Source organism: Petromyzon marinus, chromosome 25 (genome assembly GCF_048934315.1).
Source record: "Petromyzon marinus isolate PM22_M1 ecotype Great Lakes invasive population chromosome 25, UKy_Petmar_22M1.pri1.0, whole genome shotgun sequence".
NCBI classification, from domain to species: domain Eukaryota; kingdom Metazoa; phylum Chordata; class Hyperoartia; order Petromyzontiformes; family Petromyzontidae; genus Petromyzon; species Petromyzon marinus.
This window is the reverse complement of record NC_133691.1, coordinates 4,769,577-4,787,205: the sequence shown is the minus strand read 5'-3', so window position 1 is coordinate 4,787,205 and position 17,629 is coordinate 4,769,577. Positions and strand designations below refer to the sequence as shown.

Genomic DNA, 17,629 nt, shown 5'->3' with positions numbered 1-17,629 from the left:
CAGGTTCGCACAGCGCTGTAGAAATGTGTCCTGCACACTTCAAGTAAGCACGTTTGATTTCTAAACATGTTTGGCATTGACATTTAAATGCGGAGACATAATTTAGTCGTTGAAATGTAAGAGTTTCTGTTTTGGTTCGTTTTAATAAGCCCCGGGTTTTAATGCCGTAGTTTAAAAATACATAATGAGTTTGTTTATATATTTTTTACAAGATAAATAGTTGCAGGTCAATTAATTAAGAGTTCAAAACGTAGTACTTTTGCACTGTTCGTGGGTTTATACCTTGCGTGTATGTATAATTCTGGGTTTGTTGCACATATTTTCGTAAAAGCGTGCTTAAAATACGTTTTACCGGTGTTAAACTTCGTTTTATGCATTTTTTTACGAAAACAGCGCCCCTTGGTGGCGAGCGAATATTATTAGGCCATTTTGAAGGCAGTTTTGGGGATTTAGCGGTCAAATTTCATCACAAATATGCACTAAATACCATTATACAGCCTACCATACGTGTAAACCGGTTTAACAGCTGTATTGCATTGTTAACCCACGCGTGACATGAGGATTATGAGCGCAACAGCGCCCCCAAGTGGTCATTTCATTTTTATTTGAATATACAAAAAATCGTTTTCAAAATGTTTCACGCGTGTGTCTCTTTCTCTTCCTCCCAGGTCTTTCTTACTCCCAGGTCTTTCTTACTCCCAGGTCTCGAGGCCACCGTTCGTGAGCTGTCCCCCTCTCTGTGGAGCCCATGGGCCTCGTGTTCTCTTCCACGTGCCCACCTTTGGGAAGACACAACACACACACAATCCATTGTTATTTACATTCGCACGAATATACCATTACATAATTCTGTATTAACTTACCTTTACTCGACGCGGTCATGCCCGCAGGTTGGATTCGAACCACGGGCCCTGTACCGTGTTTGGTCACATCATGGTTCCGGTAATATTTGTTGCTAAATTTGAGATGTATACGGGTGTGATTTTCAACCGGCGCTGCGTTGTACTTCACTCGGATTTTGCACCGATTTCATTCCAACCCGAAGACTTTGTAACTCCAGCAGCCTGCGTTGACGACGACGACGCAGTCAGATCGCTTTGCCCTCGGCTCCCTGCGTCGCCTCATTCGCGTTAATGATCTCGCAGCCAGAACCCAACCGGTTTGGCATTCGCATCTTTTGTACGGAGGACGCGTGGTCGGAACAGATTGGTGTGGCATTGTCGGGCAAAGATCCCCCAGCAAAGCCTTAACAGACTGTAGGGGCAAGTGCTGTTAGCGAGCACCTATGAAGGCCGGCACGGCACACGAGGGGGTGGGGTGGCCAGCACCACGACCGGCCGCCTTTGTCTCCCCAGTGGCGATGTTTACACACCGCACCAGGTACTCATTTTAGGCTGTGTCGACCTAGGTGAAGCCCAGGACCGGTTCTGATCATCCTCCCTGGATGTTGGCCGTGAGCGGGAATCGAACTCGGGTCACCGGGATCGTAGCGCAGCGTAACGCTAACCGCTACACTACCCCTCCCCACTCACCGTATGGCTGTGGGCATTATCGCAACACACACACGCACCTTGGGGATGATATTCCACTGTTTCCATCCACTTACAGTTGAGGACATCACACATCCTCAACGGCATGATATTTCCATGCAAGATAAGTTGGCCTACAGATAGAAACACGAGCCAAAGATCATGCTTAATGGAATGAAAACATTGTTAATTAAAAGTATTAAGAAAATAAGGCGACAATGTAGCGTGATCGCACAAGATCACCCAGGGCATTCGATATTCTGAAAGTTTGCAAAACTGGTAAGGCTGCAACTATTAATATAATTGTGGATTTTAAACGAAGTCACATCCGTATTATGTAAGACTGCATGTTCTTAATAAAAAATACCAGTGACCGATATCAATAAAGGACAAAACATCGTAAGACGTGCTTTAAAATGTGTGAACATACCACATATGCAGAAAACAAACCAATACACGTGCTTCTATAACGCTGCTGTGTACAATGGACATTGCCCGAAACGTCGCCTCTTGTGTGTTTTTTTGAAGGTTTAATGTGTTGGGGGCTCTGTTGTGCTTGTGCACCACCGCCCACACTGTGTCACCAACAGTTAATACTTTACACAATGTTTGTGAATTTAAACGATGTGTTGATCTATACACGCACGTATCCTCGCGACTCACGTTCACCAATATTCGTCAACATACGACACGTAGCTTCTTTACACGCTGCGCGCGCCTGATAATTGCCAAATGCGTCCCACCTGATGAAGATCATGCTTGCCCAGATTTCAGGGCCCTCTCTGCATCACGTGGGACTCACACACACAAAGATCTCCCGTGTAGCCTTAACAGACTGTAGGGGCAAGCGCTGTTAGCGGGCACCTAATGAAGACCGAGACGGCACACGAAGGGGTGGGGTGACCAGCACCACGCCCGACCGCCTTTGTCTCCCCAATGGCGATGTTTACACATCGCAGGAGTTACACTACTCAATCAAGGCTGAGACGACCTAGGGGAGGCCCAGGACCGGTTTCGATAATCTTGGCTGTGAGCGGGAATTGTATCCATGCCACGTGGGAGATATATATTGGAGCGATCATGAGACACGTGCAGCGTAAAACGACGTGGAATCGACTCTCTTAACAACAACGACCGCGTCGGAACCAACAGGCTCCAAGCGCTGACGACTTTCGGTCGCGGTTCCACCCCGGGTCGCTAAGTCGCTGAAGCTCAGTTGGACTTCGGGCTTTGAATCCAAGAAGAAGCGATGGGGGCGGGGGGGGAGGCAGATCGGGTCTCGGAAAGAGAGCGCTTGCAAGTGTCACTCGATGGTTCGTTTTAATCACAAGGGAGCCGCATTGTCGTCAGAGGCGTGCTTGCATTCACCCGGAACACGTCCGATTCGTGGTCAGATCCAGCAGGCTAAGCAAGTTGGAGCCTGTAATCGCTCTTCGGTGGGCGAACCGCATGCATGACACGAGTCGCTGTACAGGCCGACGCAGGCTACGTTACGGACATCAGAGGCGCCTGCGCAGAACAATCCATTGGTCCAACAATCAATTGACAAATCTGTCTGTCCGCCTGATGATGCTAGTTGTAATTACTGGCGAAACGTCGTACTCGGATTGTAAACGTTGTGGATTTCACACACCGGTGTGGCTGTATTAGTAACGCATTGCCACGTTCTGTTTACGTGACAAACCTCACTAAGTGGCTGTGTCGGGTGGTGGAGGGTTTAATGGCACATTTATATATTTACGCGATCTAACCTCAAACCCCACCCCCCTATATTATGAATCCATTGTTCTACTACTGTGCCACGTTCCCACGTATATGCTGCCCGCATCGCCAGCCCGCACTCACCAGCGTGGTGAAGTATGGTCAAACAACCGCCACGACCCGCACGGCACGGGAAGGCCCTCAACCAGCAGCAGATTGCCAATAGTGCTGTACAATGAATAGGCATCCCCTGTACTATGCCACTCCCGTATGGCTGCGAGTAGGGTGAATGCATATCCATGGTTCTACGTGGAAATTACATGGCGATCCATTGCAATCCATCCCACTGGTTTATAATGCCCCTCCTAATTTCTTCTCGACAGGCGATTGCATGTTGTGAAAGCGATGGCTCAATTTCTCACGGAGGCGCTGCGAGGTTTAATCGGTGTGTTGAGATTGGTGGTGACCCATATCGAGGCTTAGAAACACACGGTGTATCTATAAATGGATCACCGCGTTTCATAATTGCGTGAGTTTTTTTTGGGTTGTTGCTTCAGATCGCGTCGTGCACCCTCCTCCACCCGACACAGTTGGTTAATAAAGTTCTCCGTGAACAAGCGTGCCAATCATATCACTGATTCGGCACACCGGTATGTTGGAGAACGATCCAACAAATTATTATTAAACGCCGTGGACATCTTTATTAATTGGCTGCGTCCGGTGAGGACCGCAACGTTTAACTCACTCCATGTGGCCCAAAAAAATAAAATTGTGAATCACAACGCTGCTGGTGAGACGACGTCGCTCGGCTGCCCTGGGAACGCCTGGGAATTCCCCAGGAAGAGCTCGAGTCTGTGTATAGTTGTGTATAGTGTAGTGTATAGTGTAGTCTATAGTGTAGTAGTGTATTAGTGTATAGTGTAGTGTATAGTGTAGTAGTGTATAGTGTAGTATAGTGTAGTCTATAGTGTAGTAGTGTATAGTGTAGTAGTGTATAGTGTAGTCTATAGTGTAGTAGTGTATAGTGTAGTAGTGTATAGTGTAGTCTATAGTGTAGTAGTGTATAGTGTAGTAGTCTATAGTGTAGTAGTGTATAGTGTAGTAGTGTATAGTGTAGTGTATAGTGTAGTCTATAGTGTAGTAGTGTATAGTGTAGTAGTGTATAGTGTAGTCTATAGTGTAGTAGTGTATAGTGTAGTAGTGTATAGTGTAGTCTATAGTGTAGTAGTGTATGTGTAGTAGTGTATAGTGTAGTCTATAGCGTAGTAGTGTATAGTGTAGTAGTGTATAGTGTAGTCTATAGTGTAGTAGTGTATAGTGTAGTGTATAGTGTAGTAGTGTATAGTGTAGTAGTGTATAGTGTAGTAGTGTATAGTGTAGTAGTGTATAGTGTAGTAGTGTATCGTGTAGTAGTGGTTAATAGTGTATAGTGTAGTAGTGTATAGTGTATAGTAGTGTATAGTGTAGTAGTGTATAGTGTAGTAGTGTATAGTAGTGTATAGTGTAGTAGTGTATAGTGTAGTAGTGTATAGTGTAGTAGTGTATAGTGTAGTGTATAGTGTAGTCTATAGTGTAGTAGTGTATAGTGTAGTAGTGTGTCGTAGTATATCGTGTAGTAGTGTATAGTAGTGTATAGTGTAGTAGTGTATAGTAGTGTATAGTGTAGTGTATAGTGTAGTGTATATTACTGCAGTAGTGCTGGAGTCCGTCGCCAGGCAAGGCAGGTGTGGACCGCCACGAGTCAACGCGCTGCTGCCGCCGCGACTCTCACCAGCACAAGCGGACTGAGAAACGAACGATCAGTAAAAGAACGTCACAACTTCAACGACGGAGGGGAAAATAACCACAGAACTCGGGACAACTGAGTGAATGCGATGCGGTCTTTTTGCTCGATGATGCGGGAATGAAGACCCCTCTGCATCGTTCTCATGCCATAATTTACGGAGTTTTCGATTCGCTCTTGATGTCTTCTCCCCGTTAATCATTAATGAGAGTAATTTAACTGCTCTTGAACGCTGCGATAGAGATTTGCTTAAAAAAAAACAGCGATGAGGGTTTATCTGTGATGGAAGGAATGGGGAAGGTGCCGCCTGGCACAGTAAGGGAGGGCACAGGTGGTGCATCGGCCAGTCATCTCAGTCAACTCATTGGCACCTGCTGTGTCTGTCCCGTGACCTCCTGCACCTAGCCTGGCACAGCAGGGGGCACAGGTGGTGCATCGGCTAGTCATCTCAGTCAGTCAACTCGTTGGCACCTGCTGGGTCTGTCCCGTGACCTCCTGCCGGCGGGCGTTCGACACTTCACGTGGCCTCAAAGTGCACTTAGCCTGGCACAAGCGCCATGGTGACGTCACCGCCTCCTTGTGGTGGAATGGCGGTTGTTGTTGGAGGAGGAGGTCGCCGCCACGTGTTTTGCTGTTTGACTTCGTGAGCTTCGATGAAAACCGACTCCGGTGTTGCTTGTCGCAAAGGGACTTGGCGTCTGTAATGGGCCCAAACCAGTTGCGGCTGTGGTGTGTTTGTTTAAACGTGTCCGCTAATTAGATACGCAGTCACTTGTATTAGGCCGAGCGTGTGTATTTTGAAGCCCGTTTTGCACGAAGGCCTCATTTGACGCCGTGCAAGATCGTACGGGTTTGTTCGACCATACTTCACTACGCGGGTCAGTGCGTATTTTGGTTGAATGAAGAATTCAAGACAAGCTGCAGTGGTGAAATGTTTTGCCCATGTAACCCAAACTACATGGACCATAATAACCCACAGTGCAGGGCGGTCAGATGTCCTGTGACACCCCCCCCCCCCCATGAATTGACCCCTAACATGTTTTCCTATGCACATTCATTTCCGTTTTAAATAAACCTTTTTTAAAAAAATACATGACGTTTTCGAGAATTAAATGTGTATCACAAGACATATGGGCCGCCCTGTAGTTGGCGCGCTCCTTAAACGGAGGAATAATCACAACGACACGACATCTCTTCTGAAGCCCCCTCGTTCAACATTGGCATTCGGCTCCTGAACACCGCGCCATACGCAAACATAGAATACCGTGGTGCGTGGCGATAGAGGTGACCACTGCATTCCTGTCAACCCCTTATCAGTGCCCTACCTTATTACAGACTAATTCAGACCTTATTGCTCACCCCGTGCGCTTATAAATCTCAACGTTCATCCTACAAAGTCCCATCACAACGGAAAAACATAAACACATAGGCAAAAAAAAATGTGCCCGTATTGAAACGAATATACGCGGTGTGGACCTGAAATACTCAATTTTACATGTACAAGAATTCGTGTAAACCGCATGGGTTGACAGGCACGCCATACATACTGTCGTCATGGCAGCAAAGTAAGTACCGAACAACTGAGAAGTTACTGGGCCGCCCTTCTGCTATCCACAAACTGCCGATGACAACTTGGCATGCATGGGAGTGGTAGCCCATTAAAAGCCACATCCAAGGTCTACTTTTTTGCCCATCAGCAAAACATGGGTTCTGTGTTTACGAACTTCAATTTTTGATTATCACCTCGGCTTTATTTGTACCGGTTTTTTTTTCCGAACAGCAAGTCTCATCCCCGCGGTCTGTACTATTACGTCTGCCAGTCTCCCCCCCCCCCCCCCCCCCAGCTGCGTGATCCGAGTGTAAGAAAAAACTCCCCAAGCGCTGCTTGCAGCAGGCTACGAGATAACGGGCGACACAGAGCCGATGAGCCAAAAATAATCACCCCGGCTAATTAGCGATAGTTCCGCAGAAATCTCTCGTCGGATGTAATAGACTAAGTAGAGGATTATGCGCAGTTTGCATAATAATACCAGATAATAGCAAAAATGCGGGCCGTCTATTCGGTGTTATTTTCTCACCTTAATCACGGCTTAAGGGATCTCTTGAAAATGCACGTATGCGTGAATGCGTAATATACTTTAAAGGAACACACACACACGCCTCACCTTCATTAATAATGCGCAATGTAAGGCTACGTGTGCGTTTTGTTTTACCAACCTTTATATTATCATTAACATCAAATCCGGCGAGAGCTTGCCAATATTGGTCTAACTATTATTTTTGTGCATTATTAATTGCGAGCGGTGGCGCGGCGGTGAGGTCACCTGCACTCCGAACCTGGGGCTGAACGAGTTAGATTCCGGGCCATGAAGTCGGTGGCGCGATCATTTTTGAAACGATCCTGGGCTTTAATTTGGTTCGATCAGCCTTAAATCAGTATCTGGTACGTGTGGTGTGCATAGATCAGCAATGGGGAGACAAAGGCGGCCGGGTGTGGGGGTGTGGTGCCGACCCACGCCGCCTCCTTGTGAGCTGTGGGGCTGCCTTAACAGGCGCTCGCTAACAGCACTTGCTCTAACCCTGCCGTCTATAACGCTGAGGATTCTTTATCCACGTGTATGTATTCGTTTGGCCGTGAAGAGAAGCGTCCGTATACTCGTGTCAATCAATGCGGAGTTTAATGATGCACAGGCGTTAGGGCATTTACATCTCACGCAGAAGCGTAGCCAGAATCCAACGAGTTGACGAGTTGTGATTTTACGATCAGTGTTAATAACTCCGATCACGATTTAGGCCCCCCCCCCCCCTTAATTGTTAACGCCAAAGGCGTTGGCGGAGAAAGGTTGCGGAGCCAACGCACGCGGTGATTGTCTACACGTGGTCACGCCGCCCCGTACTTGCAGCGTGTAGTTCGTAAACAATGTTAACACGTGGCGCAAGGAACCTCTGTAAACTAACTCGTTGTATATTTAAGAAACCTGCACTGTTCAGGGAGAAAGAGAGAGAGATACAGTTTGCTATGCTGAATTATAAAGTGGTTTTACACTAAAAATAATCATAATAAAACTTTCATCCACTCAAGTCACCTTTTCGCAGTACAGTTGCAGCGAGATGCATCGTGTCGACCGGCCCCTATGTCAGTCCACCGCTGGACGAGGTCATTCTCAGGCCGTTGCGGGTCGTGAGGCTGATTTGACAAAAACTTCGCCACGTTGGTCAGTTCGGGTTGGCAGCATAGCCCAGTCCGGGTAGACTGCAGCGATAGATGTACTCCACTGTCCGCTGCACCACGTAGCCTCGCATCCTAGAGCAGTCCCTGAAATCTCCGAGACTTATTTTTCAAGAAAGCCTTCCTTGAGACGTTGGACTCTTTTCCGTGTGGCTATAGTTTGCTCGTGCGAGATTAACCCGGAGAGACAAACCACGCGTACAACCTACCTGATGTACTGCCTTACAGGCACCATAATGGCCATGGAAAGAGGTGCATAGGATAATGAACAGGACACGGATGACATGAACAGACTAAAGATGGAGGGGTACATTGCATGTCTTATACAATACAATGGACAGTGCAAGTGAATTATATATCTCAACGTCCCAAAAGTGCTGCGGAGAACAGTGGGACGTGGCGGGGAGAAGGAGGCATTGCTCGTTTATTTAATAGGAAGAGACAGTCATGGGTTGAGGGCAAATAAATAAAGTCTTGAATCTGGACTTGGCCATGGAATGGGACTGGGAGTCGACAGCACGGATGGCTGGGGGGAGGGGCGGGTGGGGTATGGAATGGAGTTCGAGACGACAGAGAGCGAGAAGCAGACAGAGGGTGCCTAAGATCTTGTGTTCTGGGAATACAGATAACATGAAGCAGTCCCGACAACAGCACGATTTACGCAGTGGTGGAAATGGGCCGGAACGCCCCGGAACGCCGTTTGTGCGAGTGAAAATGTTGAACCCTGTGACTGTGTTCCAAAAGGAAAGAAGGATTAATCTGTTTTATTTTATTTGACTAACAGATAGACCCCTGGACTAACAGAAAGACCCACAGACATACACAGAGACCGACAGACACGCACAGAGACACACAGAAGCACAGACACCCACAGGGACGCTCAGAGACCCACAGACACGCATAGAGACCCCCCCTCCACACACATATACCCATAGACACATGCAGAGACCCACAGACACGCATAGAGACCCCCCCTCCACACACATATACCCATAGACACATGCAGAGACCCACAGACACGTACAGAGACCCCCCCCTTCCACACACATATACCCATAGACACATGCAGAGACCCACAGACACGCATAGAGACCCCCCCCCCCACTCCACACACATATACCCATAGACACATGCAGAGACCCACACACACGCATAGATACCCCCTCCACACACATATACCCATAGACACATGCCGAGACCCACACACGCATAGAGACTCCCTCCACACACATATACCCATAGACACATGCAGAGACCCACACACGGAGCGAAGTTCCTCCTCAGATCTCCGATTTGCACGGTTGGCGACGTACGGTGCGAAAGAAGTTTAACATACATACGTACAGATCTCGGGTACGGTCTAGATCTAGTGAGGGATGGGGCGGTCAGAGTCCCTCCCGTACCCCAACATGCCGCGCTGCGAGTGCGAGATGTTAGCTCCCTCGCCTGCTATGCAAGAGGTCGTGGGTTCGATTCCGACCCTGACGCCTGTTTATTTGGACGTTTGCGTGCCTCTCTCTCTCAGTGGGCCTTACCTGGTAAAACATAAAAGTTGAACGCCAAGGGCACGCTTCTGATGGGACGATTTCGCTCGGCTGGTGTATAGTGGTGTATAGTGTAGTAGTAGTGTATAGTGTAGTAGTGTGTAGTAGTGTATAGTGTAGTAGTGTATAGTGTAGTAGTGTATAGTGTAGTAGTGTGTAGTAGTGTATAGTGTAGTAGTGTATAGTGTAATAGTGTATAGTGTAGTAGTGTATAGTGTAGTAGTGTAGAGTAATGTATAATGGAGTAGTGTATAGTGTAGTAGTGTATAGCAGTGTATAGTGGTGTATTAATGTGTAGTGTAGTAGTGTGTAGTAGTGTAGTGTATTAGTGTAGTAGTGTATAGTGGTGTATAGTGTATAGTGGTGTATAGTGTAGTAGTGTATAGTGGTGTATAGTGTAGTAGTGTATAGTGGTGTATAGTGTAGTAGTGTATAGTGGTGTATAGTGTAGTAGTGTATAGTGTAGTATTGTATAGTGGTGTATAGTGTAGCAGTGTATAGTGGTGTATAGTGTCGTAGCGTATAGTAGTGTATAGTGTAGTAGTGTATAGTGGTGTATGGTGTAGTAGTGTATAGTGTAGTAGTGTATAGTGTAGTAGTGTATAGTGTCGTAGCGTATAGTAGTGTATAGTGTAGTAGTGTATAGTGGTGTATGGTGTATAGTGTAGTAGTGTATAGTGGTGTATAGTGTAGTAGTGTAGAGTGGTGTATGGTGTAGTAGTGTATAGTGTAGTAGTGTAGACTGGTGTATGGTGCAGTAGTGTATAGTGTAGTAGTGTATAGTGGTGTATAGTGTAGTAGTGTATAGTGTAGTAGTGTATAGTGGTGTATGGTGTAGTAGTGTATAGTGTAGTAGTGTATAGTGGTGTATGGTGCAGTAGTGTATAGCAGTGGACGAGCGGACTGAGAAACGAACGAAACGGACGAATTCCCAGCCCTGGATTCACGCGGTGATGAATGCCCCCGGCTTGCAGTTGGAGCTTCCGTGCGCGAGAGGGCCTTGCGCAACGCGCGCCGTCACTTCCCATGCAGTGCCGCACGCCATCGTATTCCATTACATTCGCACGGCCGACGGAACGTCTTGCTCCGTCAAAACAATTATTCGGAAAAAGCTAAACGCCACGCACGCTTGGCCGACCCGTTGCTCCTGCACTATTGCACAAAATGGGTTTGACAAGAAGCGCTCCTGCAGCGATAATTTTTTTTTACAAAAAGCAGAGCTGCAGTCGAGTTAGCAGGGCGCGAGACGCGATACTAACTGCAGTTATCATCGACACAATCAGTCAGTCAGTCAACGAGCCCCGTGTCCAACCCACTGCTGGATGAAAGCCACGCCGGTTCGGTCACGGGCGCTCTTTGACCATACTTCTCCACGCTGGTCAGTGCGGCGTTTGTAACATCATGGAGGTGGCGATCATTGATGGTGGTGCTGATAGTGTCGAAGTGGTGATCTTCGTATTTTGACTGCGCTATGAACCCGGCGACCCAAGTTAGAATCCTATTCACAGCCAGCATTGGTGCCGAATACCTGAACTGGTCCTGGGCCTCCGCTAGGTCCACTCAGCTTTAAATGAGAACCTGGTAACGGTGTTTAAACATCAGCACTGGGGAGACAAAAGCGGCCGGGCGTGGTGCTGATCACCCGCCCCCTCGTGCCCCGTGCCGACCTTAATTAGCTCGAGAATTGCACTTAACCCACTAGGCGATCTTTGTCTGTTTTTCCCGTCGTGGTGGTGACAATGATAACGGTGGTGGTCGCGGTGGTCGTGAAAATGACAATACATGATAAGAAAACAATGGCTATTTTTTTAATTAATCCATGAAGCCTCACTGAGTTGCAAGCCTCTGTTTTTTATTTATTTCAGGAGGGTCCTGCAACTGGAATGTTTCGCCAGTTCCATTAACGCGTGGTGGGGACATGCGGAAGGAAATCGGAGCATCCAGAACCCCCCCTCCCAACACACAAGGAGAGAATAACTCTCTGCTCTACATATATATACAGACTCAAGAATTACTTCCCGTACTGTCAGCAATGGCAGCTACAATCTAGGACAAAACGATGGGCCCCAATTATTGGGACTCTATGAAACGTCACAATTCGATTTAAGACTCGAAATCGTGTGGCGGCATTTAGTGGCTGTGGTTACATTACTCGCGTGGTCCCACTGCTCATGAAATATTCACGCCGACAACATTGATTCTTACTCATGTGATTCGTTGGAAGGATGATGCAGCCTAAGCATCCTCACCAGCCTCGATATATCTATTACTGGACGAAGACCGTGACAGATGACATCAACTCGGACACAAAGTACCGTATCCGCATTAAACGCTTTCTAATGTTAAAACGTATCGCACGTCATCATATATTACCCCTAATTTGTACTTGCAGAACTTTTTTGTTTACCTGGCATTCCTTCAATTTCTTCCATTTGAAATGTACAATTGTTTGTTGTTTCGTTACTTGATGTGGTTCCATATCCATCCCGTAGACGTCTCCCGCGAAAACAAAGAGGCTTCTGCTGTTCAAAGGGCGCTCTTACCCGGTTTAAAACAAAGCCAATTACACCAAATCACAATCTCAAATGATGTGACTGTGCGTAACATGTCTAGACCTTCACGGTGGTCAAACGAGTACCCCGCAGCGATGGCTAGCCACGTGGCCTGTAATCCAGCGCTGTGAAGGAAGCGAGGGTTGGTGGATTACCACACAAATGGCTCGATGGATCGCACAACACTTCTTCTTGGTTCTATCGGTAAAGTCACGTAGAATGAGAATAAAAACAATAAAACAAAATAAGACAATAAATTGCTCACGACGTTTCGGCCACAACACAAGTAGCCTTCTTCAGGTGAAGGAACAGAACTGTCGGGATGACAGCGCTTTAGTGAACGCTGCTAAGATTCGCAGCGTCTTTTAAGCTAGGTCGGAGAAATAAAGCGCCTTGACAAAGGAGTTTACATATCAAACAGGAGAATTTAGCATTGAAATAGCTGTGATAAAGTGTTGTATGAGCAGGGTGTTAAAGTCAGAAATGAGCATGTATCACAGCTATTTCAATGCTAAATCCTCCTGTTTGATATGTAAACTCCTTTGTCAAGGCGCTTTACTTCTCCCACCTAGCTTTAAAGACACTGCGAATCTTAGCAGCATTCATTGAAGCGTTGTCGTCCCGACAGTTTTGTTCCTTCACCTGAAGAAGGCTACTTGTGTTGTGGCCGAAACGTCGTGATAATTTTATTGTCTTATTTTGTTTTATTGTTTTATTCTCATTCTACGTGACTTTACCGAAAGAACCAAGAAGATGAATCCTTGCAGTCACGAAAGCTTTAAATCGAGATCGCACACTTGTTTTGAAACTCCCTTCATGAGTTTGCTGAGGTGCCATTCCCTGGCTCTCCAGGAGAACGCAGTACAGCAAGCGGAGAATTAAGTACAGCAAGCGGAGAATTCAGTACAACAAGCGGATAATTCAGTGCTGCAAGTGGATAATTCAGTAAAGCAAGCGGAGAATTCAGTACAAATGGAGAATTCAGTACAACAACCGGAGAATTCAGTACAGCAAGTGGATAATTCAGTACAGCAAGCGGATAATTCAGTACAGCAAGCGGAGAATTCAGCACAGCTAGCGTAGAATTCAGTACAGCAAGTGGACCAATTGCCACATTGGCGGGGATAGAGCGTTGCCCCCTCACACTCGTCGGTTTTCTCCGGGTGCTCGGGGTTAGCCTTCCACGTGTACACACATCCGTCTACTGGCTGAAAACATCTGACAATAAAATCCCCAAAGTAGCAGCAGGACCCTGCTAAAAACAAGTCCTTACGACTCAGTGTGGCTTTCCTGTATAAATAACGAAACAATTATTATTCTCATCCCAGTTTAGCCCAACGCAAGCGAACCCTCCATTTTCTTCTTGTAGCCAGGGCCGCCTTGAGGTTTCAGGAGGCCCCGGGGTTGTAGGTCCAGTGGCATAATGCCAGCCACGTGAAGGGTGTCCCCCTTATTCATTGACAACACAACACACACACAGACAGACGCAACAGACAAAGACCCCCGTATAGACTTAACAGACTGTTGGGGCAAGTTCTGTAAGCGATCACCTATGAAGGCCGGAACGGTACACGAGGGGGTGGGTGGCCAGCACCACTTCCGACCGCCTTTGTCTCCCGAGTGACGATATTTACACACCGCACACCAGGTACTCATTTGAGGCTGAATCGACCTAGGAGAGGCCCAGAACCGGTTCAAGTAATCGTCACTGGTCTCGGCCGTGAGCGGGAATCGAACCCGGGACGCCGGGGTTTATAGCGCAGCGCGCGAACCACTACACTACCGCTCCCCACTACACAGACGCAACAACAACCGCCATTCGCCACTAAGTGGCGGTGACATCACCACGACGCTTGTGCCAGGCCATGTGCACCTTGAGGCCACGTGAAGTGTCGAACGCCCGCTGGCAGGAGGTCACGGGGCAGACCCAGGTGTCACGGGTCGACTGACTGATCAGACACACACACAACTCCAGCGCTGTCCTCCAGACAGTCTCGTCCCTTCACCTGATGAAGGCCACTTGTGTTGTGGCCGAAACGTCGTGAGAATTTTATTGTGTTATTTTATTTTATTATTTTATTCTCATTCTACGTGACTTTACCGAAAGAACCAAAGAAGACACACACAACAGACACACACACACAACAGACACACACACAGACACACACACAACAGGCACACAACAGACACACACACAACAACGTGCCCAGTTCTTGGAGTCCTCTTTTGTGTGACTTTAGGAACAAATCTGTCCCCCGTGGTCGCGTGGATTTATTTTCCTCTGGGCCCTCCGGGGTTTTTTTCCCTTCCACATTTAGAAACAAACGTTTAGATTATTGAGATTATTTTGTTGCTATAAATTGACGCACTATAAACCACTTCGTTGAGCTATCATTTTTGGCACGGTCGCTTCTGAGAAAAGAAGCTAATAGCACAGTTAGCCTTAAAAAAAGTTTAGTTTGATTTGTATATATATGTTTTTAAGTGATTTGTTTACATTTCCAATACTTTGCACTTCCATCGTGTTTTTGTTGTTGTTCTTAAGAACCTGCCCCGACTGGACGTTTGTGAAAAAGCGCTTCACAGCTCATCGGATTCCTCCTGTATGACTGAATATTTTCTGATTCTGAATTGCCTCTATGCCCAACCCCTCTCGCCACCCCCCCACCCTCCCCACAATGGACGGCCCTGACATCAGCCAATACTCCAGCCGTCCTACAGCTTTGATCAGCTGTAGGACAGTCTGCGCTATGGAACATTAATATATATGCAACAGGGAACGTGCGTGCGGTCGCGTAAGAAAATCAATCATCGCCGCGGCCCGTGCTCTTTGCACGAGAAGGCTGATCCACATGGACAACGGCAGCGATGCTTGCGGGACGGACACCCTTTGACGATGTAGGCTTAGCGGTGCTACGACTCGGTGGATGGCAGTACGCATCAGTAGCATCAGTAGCAACAGTTCTCGGGTTGGGCACCGCAGTAAAAGTTACAGACACACCACCCCCACCCACCCCCACCTTGCCTCACTGTTCGTCGACGGAGTGAAACGCCAAGGGGTGGAAACGCCGAGGAGATGGAGCGATGAAATGAGCTCGTGTGCAGGTGCTTAGGTGAATTATGATGATGATTATTATTATTATTCCATCGGTTTGGGGAAGCCTTCGTCCAGCAGTGGATTGATGATGAATGGTGAACGACAACGAATGGAGAGGGTAGGCTGACATTTCTGGGAATGTCCCGTGTGAAGAACAGAGCGTAATAGTGCATCGTTAATGACACATTTTGGTTAGGTTGTTTGATTATACATTATTATCATCCGCGCTGGCGTGCTACCGCCAGCGGCGTTGCCCGTATAATTCGCCTCTCTCTGTAATCTTACAAACAGAAAGACAGCCTGGCAATTACGGGTAGTCCCCGACTTACGATGGAGATGCGTTACGACGACCCCCACCGTAAGTCGAAAATATCGTAAGTCGGGGACTACCTGCACACTTGTTCCTGACTCGCATCAGCACCGCACGGCACCCAGCAGAGGGCAACAAACTATCGCCTTTGCAAGATCGACTTTGGCCGCCCGCCAGTATTTCTGTCCCGTGCCGATCCCAGCCCCCTTCGGGCAGCGTTGGAGGCGTGGGGGTGGGGAGTTGTCTGTGTGCGCGTGGCTTGCGTGTACCTGGCGCGTTGTGTAGTAAACATCGGAACTGGGGAGACAAAGGCGGCCGGGCGTGGTTGCTGGCCACAGGTGCTACTCGCTCACAGCACTTGCCCCCGACAGTCCGTTGTAGACTGCGCTTGGGGGATCTTTGCCTTTATTTGTCCCCGCCGCTGTGCCGAATTGGCCGCCTTCTCTTCAAGAGTTCGCTGCTCCCTCTCCCCTCCCTCCACCTGCACCCAACCACCCGGCATATCAAGTCCTGAAAATTGGCAAATTCCCTGACGGCTTGCCTTTCATTCACCCTCCCACCCTGGGCCCCGACAACAGCCGTGCCCTCGGAACACCTCGCTGATGGCGGATAAAAGCTGCCGATACAACCGAAAACATGCGGCCAATTTAAGAAATACAATATAAACATCGCCCAGTAACGTAACAACCACTTACACTCCATCCATCCCTCTACCCGCCGTTGCAAACTCCGTCCCATCACCACAACCCCAACCCCCACCATCCATCGTTCGCTCTCTTTCACAGTCTCTCACACACTCACACACACTCACTCACACACACTCTCTCACACACACTCTCACACACACTCTCTCACACACACTCTCTCACACACACACACACACGCTCTCACTCACTCTCTCACTCTCATTCTCACACTCTCTCACACACACTCACACACTCTCACTCACACACTCTCACTCACTCACACACACTCTCTCTCTCACACACCCTCTCACACACTCTCACTCACACACACTCACATACTCTCACACTCTCACACACTATCACTCTCTCTCACACTCTCTCACACGCTCACTCACTCTCTCTCTTACATACACTCTTTCACTCTCACGCTCTCCCTCACACTCTCTCTCACACTCTCCCTCACACTCTCTCTCTCTTACACACTCTCTCTCACACTCTCTCACACACACAGACACATACCACACATTCACTCACCTCTTGCCCCCAAATTGGAATCGAAAGGGGAAATGTGTTTTCCCGGCGAGGCCCTCGCTTAATGTCCTTGCTAATCTCGCTCTGCTCGCATGGCCACGGGCTGGCGGTAGGGAAGGGAGCGCGATTCTGAGATGTTTGGGCGGGTGTAGCAGCAATCGCCGATCGAGGCGATTCTCCGGTCCAGCCGAGCACGGCTGTAATTACGGACACGGCTGCGACAAAACTAATCCGCGCGTTGCAACGCGTGGACAAATGTGGGGGTTCTTGCTCTGCGTGTGTGTGTGTCTGTGTGTGTGTGTCACGGCCAACACCGGTGATGATTATCAGAACCGGTCCCGGGGCCTCCCCTAGGTCGACTCAGCCTCAAATTAGTACCTGGTGCGGTGTGTAAACATCGCCACTGGGGAGACAAAGGCGGTCGGGCGTGGTGTTGGCCACCCCCCCCTCGTGTGCCACAGTGCCGGCCTTCATAGGTGCTCGCTAACAACACTTGCCCCGACAGTCTATTACGGGCTATGGGGGGGGGGGGGGTGTTTGTGTGTGTGTGTTTGTGTGGTGGCTTTGTGTGTGTTTGTGTGGTGGCTTTGTGTGTGTGTGTTGTGTGATGGATTTGTGTGGTGGCTTTGTGTGTTTGTGTGTGTTTGTGTGATAGCTTTGTGTGTGT

General features: G+C 48.2%; 1 long non-coding RNA gene across 2 annotated transcripts; it reads right to left on the bottom strand.

Moving 5' to 3' along the window:
* Nucleotides 1-513: 513 nt before the first annotated feature.
* LOC116945940 (uncharacterized) lies at nucleotides 514-17,386 on the bottom strand. 2 transcript variants are annotated; one of them, XR_012945300.1, is made up of 4 exons: nucleotides 16,966-17,386; nucleotides 16,015-16,226; nucleotides 1,571-1,663; nucleotides 514-779 (listed from the first exon to the last, which is right to left on the bottom strand). It is a non-coding gene; the product is annotated as an uncharacterized LOC116945940 (long non-coding RNA). The 2 variants fall into 2 exon arrangements; XR_004403394.2 differs by lacking the exon at nucleotides 1,571-1,663 and having other exon boundaries at nucleotides 16,966-17,258.
* Between the last annotated feature and the right edge of the window lie 243 nt (nucleotides 17,387-17,629).